Here is a 23,833-nt window from a genome sequence, read left to right on the forward strand (position 1 = left end):
GCCAAATGGCCTCTTTCTGCACTGTAGGATTTCTATGATTCTATGACATTACAGTCTGGCAGGCCTGGCAATACTCCAAACATCTTAGTGTGCATGTTCATCCATGTTCTTCTGTAGGTTGCCTCAACAAAGTCTTCATGTGGCAAAGGCCATTTGTGATCACACACTGTGGAAGCTGGTACATGTGCTGTTTCCTGCCTCTCTCCTCTTGACGTGGTCTGGGACTCAACAAGTGTTAATCCTAACTTGATACTGTGAGAGCCGGGTCAAGTGATGTATTCTCCTCATTGTTGTAGACGGTGCTATACCTCTTCCTCCTTAGGATGCTATGGCTGGGAAGGTAGCAGTTCTTGTGTACCAGGAAGCATAAAATCAGAAGGGGACGATTGAGGGTGTAAAGCAAGAGGTTCATATGCACAGCGTCAGCAACTTGCACATCTTGCTGGATGGCAGGATGGGGATGGACTGGCAGTGGAGAAGTGGCATGAGGCAGTTACACACCATCTTTATGAATGATCTTGGGACAAACCAGTTTGTTGCCCCATTATTTGCAGCACCAACTCCTTTGTCAAGTCACTGAATGCACGCGTGCCTGGCTCTCCCACGTTCTCTGCTACTACTAGTGACTGCAACCTTGTCCTGCAAGAATCTTATTGATTGATTTGCAGGATGATATGCCTGCCATAAGCTGAACAGCTGGAGATATGAGTAGGCAGTAAGAGGTGAGTGTGAGTTTGGGATCAGTAAAAGGTGTGTGAGGGTCAGGCGTAGTATGTGAATATTAGGTTCGTTGCTGGGTGAGTGATGGAGGTGTGGCGCATTGAGCAGTGTGAAGCACCAGTGCTGAGATTGTAGGAGAGCTTTTGTGAAGATGTATTGAACAGTGTGAAAGGGCAGTGGTGAGGTAAATAGGAGACGTCTTGTGAAGATGTATTGAACAGTGTGAAAGGGCAATGCTGAGGTAAATAGGAGAGGTCTTGTGAAGATGTATTGTACAGTGTGAAAGGGCAGTGCTGAGGTAGATAGGAGAGGTCTTGTGAAGATGTATTGAACAGTGTGAAAGGGCAGTGCTGAGGTAGATAGGAGAGGTCTTGTGAAGATGTATTGAACAGTGTGAAAGGGCAGTGCTGAGGTAGATAGGAGAGGTCTTGTGAAGATGTATTGAACAGTGTGAAAGGGCAGTGCTGAGGTAGATAGGAGAGGTCTTGTGAAGATGTATGGAACAGTGTGAAAGGGCAGTGCTGAGGTAGGTAGGAGAGGTCTTGTGAAGATGTATTGAACAGTGTGAAAGGGCAGTGCTGAGGTAGGTAGGAGAGGTCTTGTGAAGATGTATGGAACAGTGTGAAAGGGCAGCGCTGAGGTAGGTTGGAGATTCACTGATGTTGCCATCTACATAATGTCATTATTTCCTTGTGGCATCGATGTCAGATCTTTGGGACCAGACACCAGGAACTGACTTCCTTTGCCAGCTATTCAATAGAACCTTTTAGAGGGCCCTTGGCCCCCACTTCTGTTCACTTTCATGATGAGTACCTCCAGTGTCACACCCATAAATTACAGAGTTCTACCCTGATGTTTCATCTCTTATGGCAGTGGTAATCAACAATAGCCTCCTGTAAAACAATGCAGCTTCCCTTTAAAAGGGACAGTTTAAGAGCTGAAGGTTGGCTACAACAGGTGCTTCTGGAAAAGATGGTGGTGTTATGGTAATGGACCAGTAACCCAGAGACTCAAAACTAATGCTGTGGGAACAAGGGTTCAAATCCCACTGTAGCAGCTGGTGGAGTTTCAATTCAATTAATCAAGTCAGGAATTGAAGTTGTGATTGTTGTGAAGACCTGTCTGATTCACTCATGTCCTTTAAGGAAGGAAATCTCTGCTGTCATTGCTGGATCTGGCCCACATGTGACTCCAGACCCACAGCAATGTGATTGATTCTTAACTGCCCTCTGAAATGCCATTCAGTTCAAGGGCAGTTAAGTTTGTGAAACAAATGCTGGCTTTACCAGTGATACCCACATTTCATCAAAGAAGGAAGACGCATTAGTTCATGCAGCCAGTCCGCAGTGTGGGTTGCAAAGGGCTGCACATTGAAATGACAGAAACGAAGTCTGCTGCCAGCCTTAATGGGAAGCAGCATGGGTAGGTTGTAAATTGTAACCGCTTGCACTCCAAAAAGACATATGCTAACCAAACTTTCCCCTGCATAATTAGTCTTGCAATGCAAATGAGTTTGTTTAGCTTACATTATTTAAAGCCAGGTACCAAGCTAATTCAAGTATTAAATATTTAAATAATAAATTGGAAGGTGAAAGAGATAAAGAAACATCAAGTTAATAAATGCTGTATCTCAGCACTGGCGCTTCACACTGCTCTTGGCACTAAAATTTAGTTAATAAAACATAAGAACATAAGAAATAGGAGCAGGAGTAGGCCATCCAGCCCCTCGAGCCTGCCCCGCCATTCAATAAGATAATGGCTGATCTGTCGTGGCTCAGTTCCACATTCCCGCCCTCTCCCCATAACCCTTAATCCCCTCTCTTATCAAAAACCTATCAACCCGCGTCTTAAAAATATTTAGCAAGGCAGCCTCCACCACTTCAACGGGCAGAGAATTCCAGAGATTCACCACCCTTTGAAGAAGTTCCTCCTCAACTCCGTTCTAAACTGCCCCCCCTTTATCCTGAGGCTGTGCCCTCTAGTCCTACTGTCCTTTCTGAGCGGGAAGAGCCTCTCCACTTCTATCCTATCCATCCCATTCATCATCTTATACGTCTCAATGAGATCTCCCCTCATTCTTCTAAACTCTAACGAGTACAAGCCTAGTTTATTCAGCCTCTCCTCATAGCTCAACCCCCTCAACTCCGGTATCAGCCTAGTAAACCTCCTCTGCACTCCCTCCAAACAATGTGGTAAGTAAGAGAAAAAGAGATTGTTCTTTCTGATTCAAAGCATCTGCAGTATTTTCATCCCCCTTTCCTTCATATAATGTTGGAGGTTTGCAGTGGTAAGACATAAATAGTTCTGAGATGTACTTTCATTCAGTAGTTTGATGGATGACCGCAAAGCATTTTGAAGCTAGAAACAGGTGGGTTAAACAAAACACTTCCTGAATAACATGGTGTAGATGAGCAGCAGAGATAATGCAGTACAGACAGAATGTCCCATGTAGCGTTGCTGCATCTTCCAACTTTAATTTTGTCCTCTATGAACTCAGACTCATCCAAAACTCCGTGACCTCCCAACAAACTCTACTAGCCCATCATCCCTGAACTTGGAATTGAATAGGAGAAACTGCATAAAAAGGTTGGCCAATCCAATACCTCCCATTTTGTGCCCTTGAGACAAATTTCTGCCCCAAGCCTTATTGTTCTGAATAAAAAAAGTGGTGTTCCCAAATTGCCAGTGGAAAAAAGTACAGAATAAACCCTGTAGGTCAATCAAAGAGATTTGCAAGTTTGCTTCTATCATATCTTCTACACACTTTTGCTGCGATTCTTCCATTGTGACCCACAGCTTTTCTGTTGGGCCACGGTGGGAGGCATGCATCTGTGACCTTGAACAGGGATTTGCACATGTTCTGGAAGTACATGTGCATCTCCCAGAAGTGGTGAATAGTTGTGGGTCAGACCTCGCTGGAAATTGGTGGGAAGGCAGGTAAGTCATTTAGATCTGCTTTTAATCTATTTTAAATATGCATATTAGGAAATTGTCAGGACCTTTCAGGTTTGGGGAACAAGCAGGAGACCCTGCCTGAAATGAAGGGGGGGGGACAATCGAGGCCCCCCAGGGGGTCAGGCAGCGGGGGAGATGGTGCCCTCTGAGCATCCTGGCAGTGCCAGCCTCTGCCTCTGGCACTGCCCAAAGGTCAAAGTGCAGAGGGCAACTTGTCACTGCCCATCAGGCATTGGGCAGTGCCAAGGGGACAGGCCCCTCAGGGGCAATCGGTGGATCCTGCTGCCACTGCACTCTCCACAGGGGTGGAGAGAGGGCAGCCTTTGGGGTGTGCTGGGGGGTGGGGGGGGGGTGGGGGGTGGTGGAGGAGGAGCAGGGGCGCTGCCTCTCGGGGGGGGATCAGGGATGGAAGGAGGGTAGCTTTTGGGATGGGCTGGGGGGACGGTCTGAGCTTCGGGGATGAGGTCAGCAGTGGGGGGGGAGGTGGGGGGCTGGTACGCTGGAGAGAGAGGGGTGGAGAAATCGTCACTGCTGGGGGTGGAAATCGAGACGCTCCAGTACAGGGGAGGGAGGGTCAAGGCTGGCCTGGAAATTGTTGGAGGGGCAGCACTGTGGGGTACCCAGGCTGGTCAGCGATCGAACTGGCCAGCAAACAGGAAGTTGATAGTTTGAGGCCACTGTGCATATGCAGAGCTCCAGAACTGTCAAACTCTGGCGCAAATAGGCCCTGCCCCCTGAGTTTTTAATGAGATTCATGATTGGGACCTCTGCATTGCACAGAGTGCAGAGATTCAGGTGAGAAACTGAACTGACAGAACAGTCGGGATTTAGAACAGTTTTCTCACCAATTCAGCACTTTTGGGAGAATCGCGGCCTTTATTTCCCTTTGGGGAATAGGATGGAAATGTTGGAAGGATAAGCAGGCTGATTATCAGCCTGTTGAACCACATCATGAATGCTCCTTATGTAGCCAACAATTCCAACACACCAGGAGATGTAACATCTAACCCATTATTTCCTCTTCCTCACCATCCAAGGCCCCAAATTCTTCTTACCTAACCCAAACCCACACATTTTGGGGGGGATTTAAACTCACCTCCTTTATGTTTGATTACCAGCAACATGAGTTTTTTTTATGTGCACTATAAGGGGAAAGATGCAGTCACAGCAACACTTTGTTGTGCAATGCCTTCAGATTTATTCTAAACCTGTATTAAAGTATTGTATACTTGAAAGAGAAAGGCAGAGAAGTTGAGATTATTCCCATTGGTTCCATTGTGATAACTGAGTCATGTAACAATTAACTAGGAATGCGTTCCCTCACGCTTTGTCATGTACTGGTTTGGAGGCTGGTGACGAGTAAGTTTATTAAAGATCAGGTTACTCCAGTTTTTAAGCTGAAAATCTTCAGTAGGTTAGCATTTGAAGCTACAGGGATGTTCACCCATTTTACAAGTATGTGTTAAAAAAGCACATTGATGGAAGAATTTGGTGAAAAAAATCAGCCTAAACATTTTGTCCAGTTTGGTTGAGTCATGAAAAGTCTTCTGTCCCATGCAGATAACTGTGCAAATCTTTGGAAATTCATCTATGATATTGAGTTTGTATTTGGAATTCACAAAACTCTAAAAATTTGTAAAAGCGTATTTCCAAATTGGTTTGATTTGCAGACTTCTACCTTGTAACCCATTTTTTAGTATAGGATTGCTGTTATGAAAGATGAAATTTTACACAATCTGAACTTTGAAAACCATGATAAAGAGAGCGGTAAAAATATGACTATATGCTGTAACTGTGCCAAAAGCTAGATGGAAAAATAAACCTAAAGAAAGCTGCTGTCTATTATAATCAAAATATTTCTGTTTTAGTATGCCCATAGAATGAAGGACTGCTTAGGTTAAGCACGTGATTACTACTGTTTGTGCCGACATGTTAATCAGTAAAGAGCTCTTTTTAAACATCTATCTGCTGCTTGACGGAAAATGACAGTGGTATTCAAGCAACAAAACAGATGACAGAGACTGACGACAGATTGACTCTTTCCCTATCCACTGATTAGTTAAGATGCTGTGCAACTGATGTACAGCTTTGTAATTTTATCTGTGCGTGCTCTTAGTTATTAAAACAGTCCTGTTCCTGCAGTCATAGTATATGTAATACCAACACCTTCTATAGAATAATTGGTACTGTTCACAAATAAATTCTGTCAAGTCAATGCAAGGACGGTTGGAGCTTTTATATTGGCTGTCCCTTGATTCGAGGACGACGTTTGTTCAGGATCGCAAGTTCCTGACTTGGGCCTTCATGTGACTGAACAGGCCAATTTTCAATCCACATATCTTCGCACACATGAAGAATCTGTAAAATTTATGGTTAAAAAGTCACAAATTACCCAAAATAGATAGTCAAGAATTCATAAGAAGCAATATTAAATATGATACAGAACCTAAATTAACAGAACAGACGTATAACCTGCAACAGGTGAATATGGTGTACTGCTCCAAGATGGGAGAAACAGATGGGGGAAGCAGCGGAGTACTGATCTCCATGGCTAATGGAGGCAGAATTATTTCCAAGAGTCCCAGATTAGATAAATGGATGGATAAAGCTGATCTCCATGGCTGGAAGTGACAGTCATATCTATTTGCTAACGGAAATCTTTGCACTTTGTCTTGTCAAATTGGCCAACATGACAGGAAGCTTTTTATCTTTTTCTAAGCAAGGTTGGGAGGGGCTGTTTTTCTGTTTTCTCCTGTCTTGAACTAACCAAGGTATGAGGCTGGAGCCAGCATCAGTCCACCTTGAGAAGCTCTCCTAAGTGTTGTTATTCTCTTTGGGAAGCCTGTTTATATACCATATTTCGGGAAGTTTGTGCCAATCGTATATTCAATTGTCCATTGGCAAGGGACAGATAGATATTGAAGGCAGTCCCTCCTATTTCAGTCGAAAGCCAATTAAGTCATCCTGTGGTTCATCACTTCTTAGGACTCCCTGCTTGACCTTTAGACAGTTGGTTTAGTACAGGATTTGCTTCCTTTTTTTCCACTCTCCCGCCGCTCTGCCTCATCATTAAGACATTGTGACTCAAAGTGTGATCCAACTTGATGGACAAGTTGTCACCATTCTGAACAATTGGTAACATGCTCGGCCCCAGTACTAATGTCAATGTTGCTGCACTTCAAGCAGACCTTCAGAGTCTTTGAAGTGTTTTCTGTGTCCTCCCCTGGAGTGTTGGGTATTTGATAGATGAGAAAATAGGACCTGACAAGGCAGATGGCTCATCCAGCCACAGGATTCAGTCTGCCTTAATTGGTTTTGCACGAGTTATTCCTGAATGCTTGTGGAACTGGCTTAAAGAAAGACACTAGCATTTGTTTGACAGTCCTTCCATTGAGTGTAGGAGATGTGACAGAGTCACTGCCATTGAAATTTATCTAACACTCTTTGACCAGAATTTTCCTGTTGGGGGGCAGCCTGTGCAAAGGTCCGTTGACCTCAGGTGAGATTTTCCAGTTTTGGGCAACCCAGAAAATCCTGTCACTGTGTCATTGATATGGAATCCAGGAGTCTAAATTTTTGTAAGGGTGGAGGGGCTCCGTGCCTTAGCCAGAATGTTGCTGAAGTTCTGCCCCACAGACCCAAACATGTAAAAATACAGTTGCCTTCAGATAGAAGCAATTTTTGTTTCTGGGACTTCCAAAATTTAACCCATGCACTTCAGACATTTGGGGAAATGATCTGAACCTAACAAAGTTTTTTGGCAAGGTAAGATACTCTTTTGAAGAGGTAACATACCGTTTCACAGAAATAAAGTGCCTTTTGAAGAGGTCATTCTTTCGCAGGCATCACGTATCCCTTTGGAAAAGGTCAGGTACCTTTTTGAGATAATTAGGAGGAGACATGAATGTGCATAAAAAGTGGATAACCTCAATGGAAGTGTCAAGCTGTCAAATCACTTAAATCCCCAAATTCTTCTGATCTTTGAGGAAACCATCCACCTTGCAACTGAAAAAAAAAGCACTTGCTGATTCACTGTTCTTTGATAGAAGGTTAATATTGTACGACTGCTTTTACAACCCATCATTATCATTATCACAGTGTGGGACCTGTAAGTTCACACTATGATTTACAGTTGCTAGTGGTTATAAGGAAATTAGGTGTTTTTGATGTGAGCTAATCCGCAGAATTTTCTGATATCTCCGGGGATCTTTTGGTCCTGCTGAAATCAACAGGGATTGGATTTCCATACCCACCATTGGAAAACCAGCTGCAGTGGGATTTGAAAATACAAAGAGGTGTAGGAGCTAAGGGTGTATATGTGTATAAACCAATGAATGCCCAAGACTGCAAGGAAATATAAAAGGTTGTGAATGTAGCTCAATCCATCATGCAAACTAGCCTCCCATCCATTGACTCTGCTTACACTTCCTGCTGCCTTGGCAAAACAGCCAGCATAATTAAGACCCCATGCACCCTGGACATTCTCTCTTGTACTTCTTCTTTTGGGAAAAAGATACAAAAGTCTGAGGTCACCTGCCAGCCAACACAAGAACAGCTTCTTCCCTGCTGTTGTCAGACTTTTGAATGGACTTACCTTGTATTAAGTTGATCTTTCTCTACACCCCAGCTATGACTGTAGCACTACGTTCTGCACTCTTGTTTCCTTCTCTATGAACAGTATGTTTTGTTTGTATAGCGTGCAGGAAACAATACATATGACAATAATAAATCAAATCAAATCAGAATGTGGGAGGACAAGTTGAGGGCTCAGTTAACAGCACCCTAGGTTTTATCAATAGGGGCACTGAGTACAAAATCAAGCAAGTTATGTTAAACCTGCCTAAAACACTGGTTCAGCCTCATCTGAAGTATCCACTGGAATTCTACTGTCCCGTCCACCACAAATTGGAGCAGGCGAGGGATGGACAATGGAAATTGGGCGCCCAAGTGCAGTACGAAACAAGGGTGGCACAGTGGTTGGCACTGATGTTTCACAGCACCAGTGACCCAGGTTCGATTCCTGGCTTGGGTCACTGTCTGGATGGAGTTCACTCCATGTCTGCATGTGTTTCCTCCAGGTGCTCCAGTTTCCTCCCACAGTCCAAAGATGTGCAGATTAGGTTGATTGGCCGTGGTAAATTGCCCCTTAGTGCCAGGGGGACTAGCAGAGTAAATACATGGGGCTATGGGGATAGGGATGGGTGGGAATGTGGTCAGTGGAGATTCGATGGGCCGAATGCCCTCCTTCTGCACTGTAGGGATTCTATGAAATGCCTGTTGACTTCAGGCGGGAATTTCCAGTCTCACTCCAGTGATGCTGTAAAATCGCACCCATCTTGTCCAATTCTGGACTGAACACATTAGGGACAATGTGAAGGGTTTTGAGAGGACGTAGGGAAGATTCACCAGAATGGTTATAGGGATGAGGAACTTCAGTTATGAACATTGACTGGAGATGAACTCCTTGGAGAGGAAAAGTTTGAAGAGGAGATTTCATGGAGTTATTCAAAATTATGAGGGGTCTAGACAGTGTAAAAAGGGAGAAACTGTTCCTATTGGTGGAAGGATAAAGAAATAAAAGGCACAGATTTAAGGTAATTGGCAAAAGAAGCAATGCTGACATGAGAAAGAACATTATCACATTAGGATGTGAAATGTACCTTTAGAGTGTGTGATGGAGGCAGGTTCAGTTGAGACATTCATGAGCGAATTAATTGGTTTATTATCTAACAGTGGTACATGTGAAGGGCTATGGAGAAAGGGCAGTGGAGTAGCTTGAGATGAATTGCTGCTTCAGACAGCCAGCACAGTCATGACAGTCCAAGTCGGCCTCGTTTGTGAATGCTGTATGACTCAATGTTTGTTTTTTCAAGGAATTAAGTATTTAAAGAGATTTATATGTTATCAAGTGTTCTTTAAAATATTGTGAAGTCTGCAACAGGCAAATGGGGGACAGGAAGGGAGGGGGTGGAATTTGCACCCGCATCCGCCATGAACAATGATCTGGGAACAAATTCCATGAAAGTTGGGAAAACAGGTTCTCGCTGGCGAGATCTCAATCATTTCCCCACCCCTCACCAGTGATGTAATGTTCCACCCACAAAAGGTAGGAACCTGATTTCCATTTATGAAGGGCTTCCCAGCCACATGATCCCTCCCCCCACTGAATATTCATACCTCGTTGACATTCACAATAGCTATATAAAAATGGGAATCTGTTGAGTGGAATCTGCCAGGGGTGCCAAAATAAGTATAGCCCCCAAGGGAAAATGGACATATCCAGGCAGTACTGGCACTGCAAAGCTGTCGTAAGAAGTCTGACAACACCAGGTTTAAGTCCAACCGATTTATTTGATAGTAAACTCACAAGCTTTAAACTCCCCAGTCCAACGTCGGCATCTCCACATCATGACTGCAAAGCTGTGTCAGGGAGCAGTGCAAACCTGGTCGGGGGCAGTTCTTTTAGGAGCCCCATTAGGGGCTCGCCCCGAAAGTGTGGTTGGGAGAGGGGTTATGGGAGGTGATGTCTGTTAAGGAAGGGCAATGCCTGTGAAGGGGGGAGGAGCTTGTGAAGGGCAATTGTGTCTGTGATATTGCTGCAGTGGAGGGGGAAGTGCTCCCAATGCTTGTGCTGGGGGGAAGTGGGGGGGGGAGGGGAAGACAGCCCCCAAACTTGTGCAGTTGTGGGATGGGGAGAGGGAATGAGCACTCCCAATACCTCTATGTTGGAGAGTGTGTCACCCCAATTCTTGTTTGGTGGAGGTATCCTTCATGTCCACAGTGGGGTGGGGGGAGTGGTGCTGAGTTTGATATTAGCACTGATCGGGGCACCCTGATCTCTGTGGAGCTTTACCAGCTCCATCAGGCCCCGCCCTGCCAGAGTGATCGCGTAAGCCACACCCCCAGACTCTCTGTGTGCTTAGCCCCAGAAAACTGGTCTGAAAACTTGGCAAACAGTGCAACTGGAATTGGGGCATCAGCCAAAAAGCAGGATTCCCATTAGGCATGAGGTCGGCTTGGATACAATCCAGGATACAATCAGTGGGCTTGAAGACCCATTTAATGCTCCTCCCATCCCCTCCCCCGCCATTAGGGGAGGCGATAGCTAGGCTATTAATTCAAAAGCTCAGCTAATGTTCTGGGGACCATGTTCAAATTCCACCGCGGCAGATGGTGGAATTTGAATTCAATAAAAGAAATCTGGAATTAAGATTCTACTGATGACCATGAAACCATTGCTGATGTTGAAAAACCCATCAGATTCATTAACATCCTTACCTGGTCTGGCCTATATGCGATTCCAGAGCCACAGCAATGTAGTTGATTCTCAAATGCCCTATAAAAGCAACTAGAGATGGGCAATAAATGCCCATCCAATAAACACCCATGTCCCATGAACGAATAAAAAATAACAACCACTCGTGCAGGAAATGCACCATGTGGGTTTTGCTGTTGGTCATGACCAGTGTGGAACTGGCATGCTGAACCCCAGGGGGGCTCAAGGAGCTCAGTCCAGTGGCCATTTGCTCCTCTGCCAGTGCCTGGCCGCTTTGGGAGGGAGAGGGACCTGTCTGCGAGCATACTGCCAATTTCTGAACAGCAGGGCTGGCCCTGTGTGAATCACGGGTGCATATATTTGCATCTGTTGTGTGGGTGAAACCCACCTGACAGACACTCCCATCAACAGCGTGAGTCACTCCTGTTTTAACATCGGCTGGAGGACGTTGCCTGAAAAAAGATGAAGTGCAGCCGTCTTCTGAAAGATAGAAATCCCTATGTATTTCATTAAAGTTCAAGCCAAGATTATGTGCTCAAGACTTTAGATAGGGGATCAAACCTTCCTACTGAGCCAAGACTGACAACTTCCAACCTTCCCTTTATCCTTCAGGTGCCAATCCTGAGCTTTTGTGCCCTTGTTAATGATTCACCAACCTGTAGAAATAATCTTTGGTCATTTACTAGCTCAGATCCTTTGACAATTATGAACACACCTATTAAAACTTCTCTTAACCTTCTATGCAGCAATGATTATGATTTGTGATTTCCCTCTCCCTATAATTACATCCTCTTGTGCTTGTCTAATCCTAATGTAATTATGTTCTAATTTATCTGTTACTTCAGTGTTTTTGACATACAGATTTATCATTGGTTCCTGACCATTATATTCAATGCCCTTATGGTTAAAACATAGAATTCTCTTTTTATGGCTTTGAGAGATCTGTTTATTTGTATCCTGAGAACTTCCATCCTGTACCCCACTGTGAATTATACCATTTTAGATATATTTCCATTTTTGTTTTTTTTCTCAAATTCCATAATTTTAAATTTACTGAACTATAATTGAAGAGACATTTGACAGAAGCAAAGATTGTTTCCAGTGTTACCGTCAACAATACATTCAACTAACATCACCAACAAAAGATTAATGGATATTTCACATAATTGTTGTTACAACAGAGAATGACTCAAAGGTTAATCACGAGAACGGAATTAGAGTACAAGAGGAAGTTAGCTAGGAATGTAAAAATTGACAGCAGGAGTTTCTACAGGTATTTAAATAGGAAAAGAGTAAAGTAAGTGTTGGTCTTCTGGAGAGTGAGAAAGGAGAGCTAATAGCAGATAGTAAAGAAATGGCAGATGAAATAAACAGATATTTTACTTCTCTGCTCACAATAGAGTCTAAAAGAAGCCTGCCAGTAATAGCTGTAAATAGGGAGGTGGAAGGGATAGAGGAACTTGGTGAAATTACTATAGTTAGGAAAGCAGTACTGAGCAAAGTAATGGCGCTGTGGCCAACAAGTCTCTGGGTCCTGATAAACTTCATCCTAAGATTTTAAAAGAGGCAGCTAATGAGATGGTAAATACATTGGTGTTAGTGTTCTAAAATTTGTTTAGATTCTGGAAAAGTTCCATCAGACAGGAAAGTAGTAAATATTACCCCTCTATTCATGAAGGGAGGGGGGCAAAAAGCAGAAATTACAGGGCAGTTAGCTAGACTCTGCCATGGCTAAGATGTTGGAATTAAAGAGGTTATAGCCGGGCACTTAGACCAGCTGAAGGTAATTGGAAAGAACCAGCATGATTTAATGTAAGAGAAAGCATATTTAATCAACTTACTAGAGTTCTTTGAAGGAATAACATGTGCTGAGGATAAAGGGGAGCCTGTGGATATAGTGTACTTGGATTTCCAGAAAACATTTGCTAAGGTATCACATCGAAGGTTGCTACAAAAAATAAAAGCTCATGATGTAGGGGATAACATATTAGTTTGGACTGAAGATTGGCTGGCTGGCAGAAAACAGAGAATATGCATAAATTGATTGACAGGAATGGAGTCTCTCAGTGGCATATGCTGGGACCTAAACATTTTTACAGTTGACATCCAATGACTTAGATGAGGGAAGCAAAGCATGGTAGCTAAATTTGCAGATGGCACAAAGATAGGTAGAAAAACATGTTGTGAAGAAGACATATAGATTTGCAGATGTGAATAGATCTGTTGAGTGAATGGGCAAACATCTGGCAGATGGAGTATAGTGTGGGAGAATGTGAAGTTGTCAACTTTGTAGAAAGAATTAAAAAACAGAGCTTTGCTTAAACGGAGAACAACTACAGAATGCTAGGGGTGCAGAGGTTTTAGGTGTTCTCATGCATGAGTCACAAAAAGTTAACATGCAGGTTGTGAAAATCCCCCATGAAGTCCATGGGGAATCATCAATTGACCTCTCTGTGGAGCTCATTGAGTATGAGTTTCCCTGGTAACAGGTCATGGCTTGCCCAACTGCAACTCATTACCTGAGTCTTTTATAAGGCAGGCCCAGGAATGGGCCTGCTGGACAGCAGTGCCAGGCACAGAGTTGTGTGTGTACATCACATAGTGGTTTTACTTTGCATTCTGTAATAAAAGTCAGGCTTCCTGAGTCATTACACAGATGCAGCACATAATGAAGAAGACTAATGGTATGCTATCCTTTATTATGAGAGGAATTACATACAAAAGTAAGGATATTATGTTTCATTTATACCAGGCATTGATGGGACTGCATCTCAAATACTGTGTGCAGTTTTGGCTTTCTTATTTCAGGAAGGATGTAAATGCATTGAGAGCGGTTCAGAGGAAGTACCTGGAATGAGCAGCTTTTCTTGCGAAGGTAGCTATGGTGACAGTGTTTAGCACTGCTACCTCACAATGCCAGGGACCTGGGTTTGATTCTGGCCTTGGTCTGTGTGTGGAGGTTTCACGTTCTCCCCATGACTATGTGGGCTGCCTCAAGGTGCCCCTATTACCTGCCACACTCCAAAGATGTGTTGGTTAAGTGGATTAGCCATGCTAAATTCCCCTTAGAGTCCAAAGATGCATGCATTAGGTGGATTAACCAAGGTAAATGCATGGTATTATGGGATAGCATGGATAGGAAGGCTTGGGTGGGATGCTCCTTTGAATAGTTGATATAGACTCAATGGAATTTTACGAGATTGATTCTAAATGTTCAGCTGGCATGAAGAGTTCCTGATCTGTTTTTGGGGTGAATTTTCACGTCCAATCTAACACAATTAATTGCTGAAAAAATGGTCTAGAATGTTTCTAGCTGCAGCAGGCAGTGGGCTGGGCTTAATTTGCCAGTTAGTCTGTAGAGAGAGCTACTCTGGATATGCAGACCTCTGATTCTGCACATGCTCAGAAACGACTGCAGGGGTCTGACAGACAGCGAGAGAGCTGTCAGGCTCCTGCTGCTAAAGCCAGCCTGAACCAGCCATCCACAACCCTACAATCGCAGGGGCCTACAGCTGACCACGAGCTCCACAACACATGGGTATCTAGCCCCCTCCCTCTCCACCCCCACTGCTCAGAATGATCGCAATCCCCCTCATCCAATCCCATTGCAGAATGGAAATGGGATCACTAAATAGCTTTAAGGCAGAGATAGATAGTTAGGCAAGGGAAGCAAAGGTTATTGGGGGGAATATGGAACTCATCACAAACAGATAAGCCATGATCTTATTGAGCGAAGGAGCAGGCTTGAGAGGTCGAATGGCCTATTTCTGCTCCAATTTTGTGTGTTTATACGTTATGGAAGCTTGTGTGCACAAACTGCTAGCTGCATTTATTTGCGTACTAACAACATTGATTCATATGCTTATATACAGTGATGAAACTGTCTTAATTCCATGGTCATCAGTAGAGTGCACATGATATTGAATAAGGAAATTCTTAACATGGTGCAGGAGTTACGGAAAAGTGCTTTGGCAATTAACTGTTGCATTATCATTAATGGATTCATGAAGATTTCTTCTGGCCACTATTTTTCACAGTGGTAATCCCATTCAAAAAGAATGAGTTTCATGATATTTTCAGATGGTCTGATCGAAGAAAAGTATATGAATGATTTAAGGCTGCAACATAGAGCAAACAGAGCAAATATAAAATGTATTGTTGTTTACGAGTACTGCCGTTACAGCTGACAGTGTATTCCAATGTTTTAACATTGCCATAAAACCTACTCCATGGCAGGTCTTGTTTCAGCTGATGCTGATCTTGTTCTAGTTGTTTTGATAATTTATGGTCTTATCAGTACAGACTAAGCACAACTTCATACCAAATCCTCCAGCATTTTTTAATGCCTTCCCCCAGGAGCTGCAAATGAGCATTGCAGACAATGATAAATATCTGTTTACTATTAACTAATCATCTCGTTTTCCAGCAGTTCTTAAGTCTTGCAGAAGGAATTGAAAACATTCCATACTCAGACCTGAAAACCTTCTGTCAACTGAGTCATAACAGAATCCAGTCACAGCTAGTTGGAGAGAGGCAGCTCAACTGGGGGAGAAAATGATGTCACCTCCTAATTGAACAAACTGTGACCTGTTGTAGACCTGCAAGTATTTTAATAATCACCACTTGAAAAAAAAACTAAAACCAAATCTACTGCAGGCCATTCTTAAATTGCATTTCTCAGGTTTACCAATGTTATGAAGAAGATGGTACTGTACAAGGAATGTCATCATATTAGGGAACGCAAGCTTAAATGCACTGGATCAGCCCACTCATACCAAAATTATATTATGCTATCACAGGACATTCAAGAGCTGTTTCTTAAATTGCAACTGCAGCATTAATGGGCAAACAGAAACATTCATTAGGCAGCTTTAAGATCTCTGCTACTGAACAGGCCTTTGCACCAGATATCTGGTGCCAACTACCTGTCACATCAGTAAAGTTCTGCAGCCAGCAAGTTATGATTGTGAATTTTCAGCCACAATGTTTTTGCAGCTGACCATATTTGCAGTTTTCTTCCTCTGGCATGATCTGCTTTACAATCTAAGTATAACCAATTGTAGAGCACCATAATCCAACCAGTTCCTGGAAAACCACAGAGAGAGACACATTGCTGCAGACATTTTTAAAAATTACCATTTGAATATTACCACATGAATGCTTAATGCACATTTGTGCAACATTCTTCCTTCCACTGTTTTAAGGGAGATGCTAGCCTGTTTATTTTGGTTAATTGCTCTGTTAAAATGGTGGATAGAGGAATTCCATATGGGTGTGTTTAACATTCATGCATTAATATTGCAAATATTCTTAATGTTTTTATATGTGATAATTAAGTGAATTCTAGCAGCTGATGAATGTTCTGCCAGTTCGAATAATATAAGAACTTTTAAGTAACTGAGAAAAATTCTGTTCATTAATCCAGCGAAAAGTAAAAGTGTTTAATCAGCCTTGCACTGTTTCCTGTGAAGGAATTGTGTATGTTTTAGTCCTGATTTATTTATATAATGTCCAATCTAATTCCGAATATAATGCTAATGTCACCACAGTGTAGCAAAGTTAGAAGTGTTCAGACTTTCACAGGGAGTGCAAATCCCAGAACATGAGTTATTAAAGTAAACAAATTCAGTAAAGCATCCTTGGGATTAGAATGTGAATTTGTGATATGGTGCAGTGCTATGGAGTGAATGGATAGTAAATTTATTGTATAATCCCACTCTGCCATTACCCAGGCAGATGACATATTGAAACAGTAAATTTTTTTAAATAGGAAAGAATGATTCAATAAGATCAAGTTTGTCTGCACTCTGGAGTCCCCAACAATGGGCTGTTTGGGGAACCCCACCTTGCGCTTTAGTTTCATGGTGTGGCTAATCAGCTGCTGTTGGGGCTCCAGTCTCTTTCAAAGATGGGAGCTCATCCCGAGAGCTGCTGGCCAGTCAGAGGACTGGCAGCTCTTCAGTCCCAGCAATGCCACCAAGAGTGGCAGCCGCCACTGGGACATAATGATGATGCTGCCCCCAGAACAAGGTGAGTGGGGTCAGGATCATCGGGGTCAGTTGTATCCCTTTTGGTGTAGAAGGGGGTTTGCAGGGATTGGTGATAGCTGGGGATCTTGTTTCTGCAGGCGTGGCCATTGCTGGAGGGGGACTTCTCCCTGGGCTGCAGAGTGCCTGATTATGAGGCCTGCCCCCAAGTCCATAAAGAGGCTGCCAGCTTTCACAAGGCAATCACCCCACGGGCCCACTGGTACAATGCCAGTAGCAGCAGGAAGGGACCCTTGATTGGCCACTCGTCATTGGTGAAATGCCATGGTGTCAGGAATGTGATGGATACTCAGCCGCCAGCCTTCCCTTACTTGTAAGATCTAGCCAAATATGTGGCACAGGAGAGAGGAATCTAACGTGCTAACTGTAAAGGTAAAACTATGTAAAAATAAAGAGGGGAATAATAGAGATTGCTATGAAAAAGTATTAGGTTTATTGCGAGGTCCAAGTCCAAATGGTTTAAGTGTTTCAATGTATCAAATTAGAACATCATCAGAATTTATGAAAACTAAGGCTTTTAGTGAATGAAGAATGGTGCTATTTTAGGTGTTAAATATTCAAAATGGATTGTGTCATCAGTTCCAGCAAAGTGCAAAATAAAATCCATTAGGACAGGATACATGCGAGTGGCAGGGTTGCAAGAAGAAACTATCTGCTGTGATAAAATGATAAACTAACCCTTGCGTGTCATTCTTTCTTGCAAGGTTTTTTTTCTTTATAAAATCCGTGTTTATTCAGTGAGCATCTTGACAGTGGAATTGAGTATGTTTTTGCAATCTGCTATCATTCCGACTTTTGGGACTAACATTTTGAACGTTTTAAAGTTTTTAATTATAGAAACTGCGAATGTGAATGTTTGTCATGCATTTGCTACCAGGTTTTGCCATCTTATGTTAAAGAGTTAACAGCCATGCTGCATTATTGATGTGAATTGCACTGTATTATAAATATCTTTCTTCAAAAATGCAAGGGCTGAACTTGTAAAGCGTTCAGCCACTGCTCCTATGAAATATAAATGTCGACGCAGTTGGTTCGAACAGCTTTCAATCTGTCAGAGAAATTGAATTGCAAAAAATGAGAAAATTTTTTTTCCCCCGAAACTTGATTAAAACTGCTAAAATACATGGCTGTAAGAAAATGACATTTGTCAGTAGAATCTGATCTGCTCAATATAATGTGGGATCAAGTCTTCTTCCTGTTCTGCCAAAACTTTACTAGAAATGTTTGTGATTGTTGGTCTTTGGCAGCACGGATTACAAGCTGGCTAGGTGATAGGAAACAGAGGATAGGTATAGGTGGACGTTCCTCTACTGGAGATGAGTTGAAAGTGTTTTTTTCCCCAGGGATCACTGCTGGGACCTTTGCTTTTTCTGATTTATATAAATGATTTAGAGACGGGCGTTGAGGGCAAAATCTCAAAATTTGCATTTGATACTAAGCTAAGGAGAATAGTGAATTGTGAGCGTGATGCTGCTGAACAACTTCAGAGGACACGGACAAGTTGGCCAAATATGGCAGACACCTGACGTATGAATTTCAATGCAACGAAAATGTGAGGTAATGCATTTTGGTAGAAGAAACATAGGGAGACAATACAGGCTCAATTATACAACTTTGAGGGGAGTACAGGAGCAGAGGGACCTCGGGGTTCAAGTGTATAATTCTCTGAAGGTGGCCGGACAATTGAAACAGTTGTTAAGAAGCTGATAGGATCCTTGGATTTATAAATAGAGGCAAAGAATATAAAAGCAAGGAAGTAATGTTACACCTCTACTTCTCAGACCACATTTGGAATATTGTGTTCAGTTCTGGGCACCTTATTTAAGGAAAGATGTTAAAGCCCTAGAGAAGGTGCAAAGGAGATTTACTAGAATGATACCAGGAATGAGGAATTTTAGACACAAGAAAAGATTGGAGAAATTGGACTTATTCTCTCTGGAGCAGAGAAGATTAAGACGTGATCTTATTAAAGTATTCAAAATTATGAACAATTTGACAGGGTAAAGGAAATTCTGTTTCCACTAGTTGGTATGTCAGTGACTAGGGATCACAATCCTCGGGATCACAATCCTCGGGATCACAATTTCAAGATGATCAGCAAGAGAGCCAGGAGTGAGATGAGGAGAAATAGGAGGTTTCAAAAGAGAGCTGAATGCATATTTGAAAGTGATATTTAGAGGGAAATGGACATAGGGCTGGAGAATGGGACTAGCTCTTTCAGGAGCCGGTGCAGACATGGTGGGCCGAATGGCCTCCTTCTGCATTGTAAAAATTCTATGTATATAATTGACGGGCATAAAAGTTATCAGTTGTGTTGGTGTACATTAAATACAACATTGTTTATTTGCAAACAAAGAGACTGATAACCAGATATATGTGATATGTCTCCACTCACTGAATCCAGTTAATAGTATCTGAGTTTAGTTATTTAGAAAAATCTGTACACCTGGGTAATTTCACATTGAATTGAATTGTAAGCAAGAAATTAACACACTGTTATTGGCATGACAAAAAAAATCTCATTTTGTTTTCTTAAGGTCTTTAAATCAATGGGCGCAGCGAAGCATACAGTGTGCACAAGTTGGGTTTGAACTCTATTTCGTTACATGGTATTTAAATTTAGATTTGCAATCAATACTGTCTTTCAATTAGACAGCAGAAGCTACACGTTGTGCCATAGCTGCTGAGTAAGTAATTACACTGCTTTCCACAACACTGATTCCACTTAAACCTGAGAGTTGTAGAGCCATAACTTCATTCCCAGGAACAAGATTTTCTCGAAGACCATCTGAGGCTATTTCATTCCTGTTCGTAATATTTTATCAGTATCATAGAATGTCAAAAGGGTGTGATGTTTGCCAGTTAGAATCATTTGCATTCTATAAATTTTACATTTTTAAAATTTAGATTTCACGTCTGCAGAAATCTGTTTGCTATAAATCGGCATACTTAATTGTTCACTACAAGACAAGCTGCTAATAAAAATAAAACAGTAAAATTGCCCCTTATCTTGGAGCACTCCTGGACCTATCCTTTTGATGGAAGTGTCAGCACAGTATGTTATAAACTGGCTTTGAAATCCTATAGATAGTAGCACCTGAACTGAAATGTATTCATGTATTCCAGATATTTGTCAGGTAACTGACAACATTGTGGGTAAGTTGAAGAATTGATCCAATTTGGTGTGATGTCCATGTAGACTTACTGCATTGCCATGGATTCCTAATGTGGAGGATGGACTAGATGGTACAGTTATATCATTGCAAGCCCTTATTAGTAACATCCTTAACTTCCTGAATTGTAAAAGGTACTGCCTGCTGGATGCCAAATTATGTGTGACCAAAGGCGAAGAATAGTTCGTATCATTGCCAGATTGACTGGAACCTACTATGATTCATCTCAGGAATTCCTTCCTCCCTGACTTCAAGGCCAGAATTTTATGTTACTCGGGCTGGCTTGACCAGGAAGATCATGAAATTGCATGAGAATTATCAGCTACGCGCCTCAACATCATCACACCCTCATCTGATATTTCAATCAATGGGTGCACGTGGGAATCAGAAGTGTGCCCACCAACAATTAAGCAGGCGTTAAGGCCCATTAAGGACACAATTAAAAGTGATTACATCCTCTTTTATGGTTGGCGAGAGGACCAAGTGGCCAGCTGGCCTTCACGTTTTACCTGCGACTTTGACCCAGAGTGGGATGAAATGTCAGGGCTGAGGTTTTCCGAGTTCTGCTGTCAGGTATTTGAATGTGTTACCTAGACACAGTTTGCTGCATTCATTCGTCACATTTAATTGGTACTTGTCTGCAGATCTCTGAGACAACTCTGCAACAGCTGTCTGCCTTGAGGGAGCCCATTAGAAGTGCCATAACAAATCATAGAACCCCTACAGTGCAGAAGAGGTCATTCGGCCAATTGAGTCTGCATCGACTCTCTAACAGAGTGTATTACTCAGGCCCTCTTCCCTGCTCTATCCCTGTAACTCCACACAATTACCACAGCTAAACCACCTAACCTACACATCGTGGGACACCAAGGGGAACTTATCATGGCCTAACCTGTGCATCTTTGGAGGGGGGCAGAAACCAGAGCACCCAGAGGAAACCTACGCAGACACGGGGACACTCTGCAGATAGTCAGCCAAGGCTGGAATTGAACTCAAGTCCCTGGCGCTGTGAGACAGGAGTGCTAACCATCTTTTTTGCCTTCATGAAATCTAAATACATCCGCTGATTTCCCCTTTACCCATCACACCTGTTACTCTAATAAATTGCTTAAATTCTCATTTCCTGAACTTGGGTCATCTCTCCCTAATGTGTTGCTAGCCTCATTAATTAACTTTGATGGCCTTGTGAATTTTCTGAACAAATTTCTCTTTTTCCTTGCTGTGCATCAATTCCATTGTTTTCTATACTGTTTCTTTTCCCTTCTATCCCAGTTCTTTCTTTATTCTTTTCTATAATTTGTATGCAGCATTTCTAAACACATTTCCCTGTCAGAATGCAGTCCATTCCACATTTCTTGATTAATTTCTCATTCATAATGAACAGTGCACCTGCAAGAAATAAGAGACTTCCAGAGTTCAAATCTCCGACCTTTAGGTTCATTTGTTTGCAAAATTCAGAATTGCAACCTTTCTAAAGTGCTATGATGCCTTTACAATAAGCGAAGTGAGATGAGAGATGTGCAACAACATGGAAAACTCAGCACATTGCATCTGAAGAAATGGTCCGTGTGTGCATACTTGCAGAACACCTGCTGCGGCCACTTGTTAAATGCTGTTGTAATCATTATAGAAAAGCTGCTGTTCCAAAAGATCAGAAAAACACCTTATGAAGTCTGGCAACTGGCAGATGGTATTCCATTTGGTCCTGTTATGTATATATTTTTTAAAAAAGCTAATGAATCAGTGAGCACAGGTTATTGGTAACATGGTCTCCAGAAGCAAAAAGCAGGTTAAACCAGCATTTTTCGTAACATAAAGTTTAGTAAACTTTGTTCCCCACTTCTCCTCCCTCCTCCCCAATTGTCACCTCTTTGCTGAATGTCTGCTTCATGTTTGGGTTTTAGTCCACCATTAGCAATCTCTGAGTAGTACCTCACCCAAATTCTGAGCACACAAGTCAGGTCGACACGGTATTTCCTGCTGTCGCACCATGCTGGGGATTGTAGCTAAGCTTAAATTTGTCTCTATCTGATGCCTATACACATTCCAGCAGAGTTATTGGCTATCTATCAGAAACCCTGACTGTCTTTCCCCTCAAGAGCCCAAGACACTGAGATAATTGCTGCTGTCCTTACTTAGATGTGTTAGCCTGGGACATTGTACCTTCAATCTTTTATTACAGATCACTGACCAAATCCCAGTACATCCTTGGATGAAGCAACAGTTTCAGCTGCATTGATCCCAGCTGACTTTTTTTTCTGCATTAGAGTCACTTGCAGTTATTTTGGTGAGCTTCCGGTCGGATTCTTGTTTCTGTCAGAGAGGCTGCTGGAGGTTTGGGAGATGAATGGCTGCACCCAGCCTTAGAGAGAATCACACCAGCCTTGTACAGCCAGCATCTTAAATGCTCATTTCTTTTTTTTCCAAGGGGTCTTTGTTTATGCAATCACCTGAAATGTCCCTGGCTCAGATGACATTTTAATTTTTGAAAGTTCAGATTGTTATAGCTGTCTGAAAGCAAAGAAGGAACAAATGTTCCCTCGAGGCGAGTGTTGCTAGGGTGAGAGCAACTGATGATTTCTTTCTGTCATTTACACGATGTTATAATACATGTACCTATATTTGAGTAGACATATTGGTGGTTATTCTAGAAGTTATTACAGAACATTGGTCTGCTGGAGCTACGATGGAAAAACTCTGCCTATTGCCTTTACCCATTGAACCAGAGAGAACTTTTGTAAATGTCAAATGTAATCCAGCAATTGAGACACATTTAAACATTACAGGGATTAACATTCTTAGGATTGGAAAGGGCACAGCTCAAGCAATTCAGGAATGTGGAGCAATTTGGAGTGGCATTTAGATCTGCCGGTTTCCATTGCAGTGAAGTTCCTTCCTAAATTAAGTTTAACCACCTGCCTTCTCCTACTCCACAGTGAGCTTTCTGGAGATCTTTCCTGTGGCACCTTCCATGGACCTCGCAGAGAACAGGCATACATTCCATTGGGGGTAACCCTAAGACTTCAAATATGCTGCAACAGAAGGTTAACCATTCAGTTCCCTGCACAAAAAAATAATTTTTCTCATTCATCTTCAGCTCATTAAGAGCCTATGTTTCCATCAAAGTAGCACTGTGTTCAACATTTTATGCTGGGTACTCCAGATGGGTGCCCCTGAGCTGTCCTGCCTAACCTTAAGATTTGAGTCAGTATCAACAGCATGTCCAGGACAATGCCAAGAGTGCCCCTCCACCACATGGCTGCTTGTGGACAGGGACCCTAGAATTTTGGGCCCTATGTTATAGAGGGAGGGCCGTTCTTTTGATTTGATTTATTATTGTCACATGTATTAGGATGCAGTGAAAAGTGTTGTTTCTTGCGCACTAGACAGAGAAAACATTCCATTCATAGAGTATATAGGGGAAAAGGAAAGAAAAAGGTGAAGAATATAGTGTTACAGTCATAGAGGGGGCGTAGGGAAAGATCAGCTTAATATATGGTAGGTTCAAAAGTTTGATGGCAGCAAGGAAGAAGCTGTTCTTGAGTCAGTCGGTCAGACTTTTGTATCTTGTTCCTGACAGAAGAAGGTGGAAGAGAGTATGTCCAGGGTGTGTGGGGTCCTTGATTGTGCTGGCTGCTTTTCCGAAGCAGCAGGAAGTATAG

General features: G+C 42.5%; 1 protein-coding gene across 7 annotated transcripts in view; it reads left to right on the top strand.

Annotated features, from left to right (window-relative positions):
* LOC145349086 (microtubule-associated tumor suppressor candidate 2-like) overlaps positions 1 to 23,833 on the top strand; it is a 453,839-nt gene that overhangs the window by 305,323 nt on the left and 124,683 nt on the right. The gene's annotated exons all lie outside the window — the stretch shown is intronic.

Source organism: Carcharhinus amblyrhynchos, chromosome 10 (genome assembly GCF_965287045.1).
Source record: "Carcharhinus amblyrhynchos chromosome 10, sCarAmb.v2.hapA, whole genome shotgun sequence".
NCBI lineage: Eukaryota > Metazoa > Chordata > Chondrichthyes > Carcharhiniformes > Carcharhinidae > Carcharhinus > Carcharhinus amblyrhynchos.